Source organism: Oryctolagus cuniculus, chromosome 9 (genome assembly GCF_964237555.1).
Source record: "Oryctolagus cuniculus chromosome 9, mOryCun1.1, whole genome shotgun sequence".
NCBI classification, from domain to species: Eukaryota; Metazoa; Chordata; class Mammalia; order Lagomorpha; family Leporidae; genus Oryctolagus; species Oryctolagus cuniculus.
Window position 1 is genome coordinate 39,108,046 of NC_091440.1, and position 6,490 is coordinate 39,114,535.

The following is a 6,490-nucleotide window of genomic DNA, read 5'->3' on the forward strand; positions in this document are numbered from 1 at the left end:
GGTCTATGAATCCCATGGCAAGAAATGCAGAATTTTATATAGGTCATGGAGGCATTTGCAAATTTCTGAAGGGGAAAATTATCTATATAATAGGGAGATGACTTTGGCATCAATACAATAATTTGATACGAATAAATACTTCTTCAAGTAAACAGTGATTAGAAGTGGGGAGACAATTTAGTGTCATTTGAGGTCATGCCAATAGCCCTGGTAAGCTGTGAAGATGATCTAACCCAAGGCAGGACATTGGGATAGAGAAGACAGGACACATCCTGGAGGAATTTGCCAAGTTGAATACACACGCCAAATATCAATAAATGTTCTTGGTACTGGAGGTATAAGGTGGACATAGTTCTTCCGTGTTCAGGGTAGACTTCAGGAGGTGATGAATCTGAGTACTCTAAGAAACTGCTCCCTAACCCCTTCCCAGTTGTATTATTCTCTAGAGCATTCATCACCTCCTGAAGTCTATTCTGAACACAGAACTGTCTACCTTATACCTCCAGTACCAGGAACATTTACTGATATTTGACAAGTGTGTATTCAACTTGGCAAATTCCTCCAAGATATGTCCTGTCTTCTCATACTGGGCATCTCCAATGCAGTGACACAGAAGAAACCAGGAGTGAACAACCTTGAGGACATCACAAGAAATCATTTTCAGGTTGAGGAGTCACAGGTATCGAGCCAAGAGCTTCAGTGTGAATTCCCGGAGCAGCACAATGATCAACTCTATAACAGGGAACAGAAAGGAGAAAGAAATGGATAAACTAGGAGAAGTATCCAGATGTCCAGAAACTAGTTCTTAGACGGCCTTGTAGGCCTTTAATAAAAGATTTTTGACTTACGCTGTAAGCATGATGGAGGCTGTTTTTCTTTTCTTTTTCTTTTCTTTTCTTTTTTTTTTTTTTTTTGACAGGCAGAGTGGACAGTGAGAGAGAGAGACAGAGAGAAAGGTCTTCCTGTTGCTGTTGGTTCACCCTCCAATGGCCGCCTTGGCAGGCGCGCTGCGACCAGCGCACCGCACTGATCCGAAGGCAGGAGCCAGGTGCTTCTCCTGGTCTCCCATGGGGTGCAGGGCCCAAGCACTTGGGCCATCCTCCACTGCACTCCCGGGCCACAGCAGAGAGCTGGCCTGGAAGAGGGGCAACTGGGACAGAATCCAGTGCTTCGACCGGGGCTAGAACCTGGTGTGCCGGCGCCGCTAGGTGGAGGATTAGCCTATTGAGCCGCGGCACCGGCCTCTTCCTCCCTTTCAAAGTGTACTCCCAGGGCCAGGCATTTGGCCTAGTGATTAAGATATCTCTTAGGACAACTGCATCCCATATCGGAATGCCTGGGTTTAGATCCCTGGCTTCAGATCCTGACTTCAATTTCCAACCAATGCAAGCCTGGGGAAGTAGGAATGATGACCCAAGTAGTTGGGTTCCTGCCACCCAAGAGGAAGACCTGGATTGAGTCATAGGCATTTGGGCAGTGAATCAGTAGATGGAAGTTCTCTCTATCTCTGTCATCTGCCTGTCTCTCTGTGTCTGTCTGCCTCTCCAATAAATAAATATTAAAAACAAAGTTTACTGGGGCCGGTGTTGTGGCGAAGCTGGTAAAGCCACCACCTGCAGTGCTGGCATCCCACATGGGTACCGGTTCAAGTCCCAGCTGCTCCACTTAAAAATCCAACTCTCTGCTATGACCTGGGAAAGCAGTAGAAGATGGCCCAAGTCCTTGGGCCCCTGAACCTGCATGGGAGACCCAGAAGAAGCTCCTGTCTCCTGGCTTTGGACTGGCCCAGCTCCAGCTGTTGTGGCCATTTGGGGAGTGAACCAGTGGATGGAAGACTTCTGGGTCTCTCTCTGCCTCTGCCTCTCTACAACTTTGCCTTTCAAATAAATAAATAAATCTTTTTTTAAAAAAAATAGATTCATACTATGGTTAAAAAAATAAAGTTTACTGTCAAGAGCTGTACTCTTCCTCTGTTCTTTCACTTGCAATATTATTGTCCCTTGTTTTGATGGCCATGACTAGATTCAACTGCTTCTTGACCTTGTGAGTAACTGGCATGCAAATATGAATTCATATGTATTTAAACATGACTACATAGTGGCATAATACTGTCAAAGATACAAGAGGCTGGTGTCAATAAGGGAGTTCTCTTCTCTCATTTCCAGGGCAGAGATTTCAGAATGTCTCGTATATGAGACACAGAGCTTAGAGTCAGGACCCGAGCTCTGAGAGGGGAGACACCACATCTACCATGGCTATCTAACACCCGCCTCCACTCCCTGTAGCTTTAAAACTTCTACATAGGAAATCTCAGTTTGCCTAACAGTGGTGCGTTCCCCCTTGAAACACAATGAGAACAGTTGGCCCTCCATATCTGTGGCCTCTGTGCCCCTGGATTTAACCAACAACAGACAGTAAACACTAACAAAACAATGTATGTATACTGAACATACACACAGAGCTTTTTTTTTTCTGGTCATCATTCCCTGAACAAAGCAGTATAGCAACTATTTGCCTAGCATTTACATTGTTAGGTATTATAAGTAATCTAGAGATCATTTGAAGTGCTCAGGTGCAGAAGGGTATGCGTAGGTTTCATTGCAAATAGATGCCAGTTTATATAAGGAACTTGAGCATCCAAAGAGTTGAGTATTCACAGGGGCCCTGGGGATGCTAAGGGACAATAGTATCTTTCTTATTGATTTGGGTCCCAAGCCTTCATCCCTTGAAGTCATGTATCATAGCCAATCCCCTAGAATTCCAGAGGGGATTTTATAACAAATGTTTATCTGTTTCCTTTTGCTTCCTTCTGTCCTTTTATAACCCTTTACGTGATTCCTATGTGTCAGATGAGGGCCATTTTCACCATTCTCCCATTTGCCATTGAAAAGAGCAGCTAGAGGTATGGTTGGGTAGGTGGCCAGACAGCAGAAGACATCAAAGGAGAGGGAAGCCACACTCAAGCAAGATCATATCCCAGGAACCCTCTACTCTGATGAAATTGCTACTCCCCATCAGTTGTTTTCTCTTGTCTAAGTGCCTCTGTACCAAGTTGAATACTGTGAACCACTTTCTTCCACCTCTAATTTTCCTTAACTGTAATCTTTGTGGAGCTAATGCCTCCCTGCCTACAGGTACAGGAATCTTTGGGAAGCCTCTGATGGTAAGACCAGCATCCATTTCTCCTCGAAGCTGGATAGATGCTTTTTTTTTTTTTTTTTTTTTTGACAGGCAGAGTGGACAGTGAGAGAGAGACAGAGAGGAAGGTCTTCCTTTGCCGTTGGTTCACCCTCCAATGGCCGTCGTGGCCGGTGCACTGTGGCTGGCGCACCACGCTGATCCGATGGCAGGAGCCAGGTACTTCTCCTGGTCTCCCATGGGGTGCAGGGCCCAAGGACTTGGGCCATCCTCCACTGCACTCCCTGGCCACAGCAGAGAGCTGGTCTGGAAGAGGGGCAACCGGGACAGCATCTGGCGCCCGGACCAGGACTAGAACCTGGTGTGCCGGCGCTGCAAGGCGGAGGATTAGCCTAGTGAGCCGTGGCGCCGCCTGGATAGATGCTTCTATCTGTAGGGATGTTTCTACCCTCTGTCGTAGCACTGCCTGGATTTGTCTGCTTTCCAAACAAGGTCCTGACCTCACTGAGTACCTCCATGTCCTCAGCCCTGGAGTCATTGCTGAGCTAAGTAGATGCTGAATCAGTGCTGTGTTCTGTGCACATTTTGTGCCAATTTCTTTACCTTTATTTTCTCATGGAGTTTCTTCATTTATCTCACCTGCAGTTGGGATCATGTATTTTTGATTTCGAGGAGAGGAAGTCTTCTCTGCCCTTTCTCTCCTTTCGTCCTCCTCCAAACAAGAGAGTGAATGTGTTTGATTTCAGCGTGTTTAGTGGAACGTGTCCTCTAAGGGCCAAACGTTCCTGAACACACCGCATGTCCTTCTCCTCTCTGTTCCGTCTGGGTCCGGGGCAGCCTGCTCTCTTATGGGAGAGATACTCATAGTTTTTGTGTTGTGGCTTTTGCTCTGGTGCTCTCTGCTTTGACATTTTCTATTCCTCCCGTGTAGGAGCCAATCCAAGACTTCTCTTCTTGCCCAGCCTAGATCAGTATGGCCTTGCGCTCTAGAGACGTGCTCTTTTTCATTCTACTTCCTTTGTGGTGGTGGTGTTTATTTTCTGTATAATTTCATTTCCGTCTGATGCTGTCAGAGGATATAATTCTAGCTTTTCCTTCTCTTCTTGAGGTAGAGCTTTTTTGGCTGTTTCAAAGGGGACAGAGTGAAGAAAACAGTAACTTTTGGTCTGCTTTAATTTTATTTTTTAAATTTTTTAAAATATTTATTTATGTATTTGAAAGTCAAAGTTACATAGAGAGAGGAAAAGCAGAAAGAGAGAGAGAGGTCTTCCATCCGATGGTTCACTCTCCAACTGGCCACAACAGCCGGAGCTGTGCCAATCCGAAGCCAGGAGCCAGGAAGTTCCTCCAGGTCTCCCACACGGGTGCAGGGGCCTAAGGACTTGGGCCATCCTCTACTGCTATCCCAGTTCATAGCAGTGAGCTGGATCAGAAGTGGAGCAGCCGGGACTAGAACTGGCGCCTTTGTGGGATGCTGGCGCTTCAGGCCAGGGCTTTAACATGCTTCACCACAGCGCTGGCCGCCTATGGTCTGCTTTAAAGCAAAGATGTTTATTTTATTTAAAAAAATATGTTATATAATTCATACAACGTAAAAGTCACCATTATAAAGTAAACAATTCAGAGGTTTTTCATATATTCAGTATGTTGTGCTGTTATCATCAGTATCTAATTCTAGAATAATTTCATCACTCCAGAAAGAAACTCCTTAACCCGCCACCAGTCACTTCTCAATTCTCCTTTCCCCCATCTCTTGTCAACAACTAACTTCTAAGCACCTACTTATTCTGGACAATTCATGTAAACAGAATCATGATATGTAGCCTTTTATGTCTGGTGTCTTTCACTTAGCACAATGCCTCTTCAGTTTTGGGAAAGGGAGTCTTCTGCATTGTCCTGTATAGCTCATTAAAGATCAGCATTGGAGTTCAGAGCCCAAGATTTAGCATAGCAAGGTTCAGTACCACACCTTTCTTTGCTTTGTTTGCTATTGCTCCATCCACATCAGGGACCCGCAGTGGATCAAGGCTGGCCAACGGGGTATTTGACTATTCATAGAACATTCTGGAATTATTGCCTAATAAAACATCTAAAACATGCTCCAGTTATATGAACAAAGTACTTTATGCTTCTTATGGAAACCATATTTTAACTCCTATTACTTAAAAGAAGAGCAAATGTATTTACAATTTGAACATTTTCTTGTTATCAGTTTTATGTTATCCTGAGTAGATTTTCTCATCCTCCTAAATCTTAGTGTCTCTCAGAGCTAAAAATAAATTACTACAGAAATCTGGGTGATGGTGGCCCACAATTACCTTGTGATCATCTAGGATAAACTAGAAACATGGGAAATTAATAGCATTGTTGTGAAGTCCCTCTCTTCAATCACTTTTGTATACAGCTTCCTTTGATTTGTGGAACCTATTATTTTATAATTTTTTTAAAGATTCCTTATGATTGGAAAAGAATGCCAAGATGGTACATTCTCTTGGTAAGATGCTATGGCTGAGCTGTCATTGAGGATACCTGGCACTTTTTCCAGCATAGACTCTTATGCTACAAAAGAAATAGAAGTATATTCATATAATTCACCCTGAGTTTCAGGCTCCATTTGGATTAAAAACTAAATATGCACATCCTTTGAAAACCCCAGTTCTTGGAACTGGATTTTTCATTTCAATAATGCTTTTGTGTGATCACTTAATTCTTCTTTGCCATGCCTGGCTGTACATTTGATTGAAAATATTGATGTCCATAGTAGTTATGATATCCCTCCTAAACCTGTACATCTCATCCTTTCTGTGCTGATTTTCACATGAACTTCACTGGAAACTATGCTTCAGCATTTACATGGTGTGACAAAATTTTGGAACAGACTCTTAGTTTAAGGTGTAGTGAAAACGTGAAGAATTTGAGAAAAAATATCTCATGTAAACCTTTTTAAAAAGATACATTTTCCCTGAATTGAAACTAGTGGATAACATTGCTTTTGGGGAGCAAAAGTAAGCATGGATCTTGATTCCGAAGTGCTAAAAAGAACATTAACAACCTTTCTTTTTCTTTCTGACAGGAAATGTATCTACTTTACATATAGTAAGTTCTGTATATGTAGCAATAAATACATACCTAGTGAAGTAAAGCTTACATGAGGGGATTTTAAAGGCCGTGTTACTAACCTTACAAGAAGTTTTTTTAAGGAGTGAGCAGTGTTAAGTTGAGCGACTCTACTACCTACCGACTAGCAATCTAGGACAAGTTCATTAACATTTCTGAACCTCAATGTCCTTGCATATAAAATGGGAGACACCATGCTTTTTACCATCTCTCAAGTATTTTAGGAAGCCCAACT

At 43.2% G+C, this 6,490-nt stretch overlaps 1 pseudogene; it reads left to right on the plus strand.

Annotated features, from left to right (window-relative positions):
* The first annotated feature begins 568 nt into the window (after positions 1-568).
* On the plus strand, positions 569-6,195 carry LOC100341781 (methylsterol monooxygenase 1 pseudogene; annotated as a pseudogene).
* Positions 6,196-6,490: the final 295 nt, after the last annotated feature.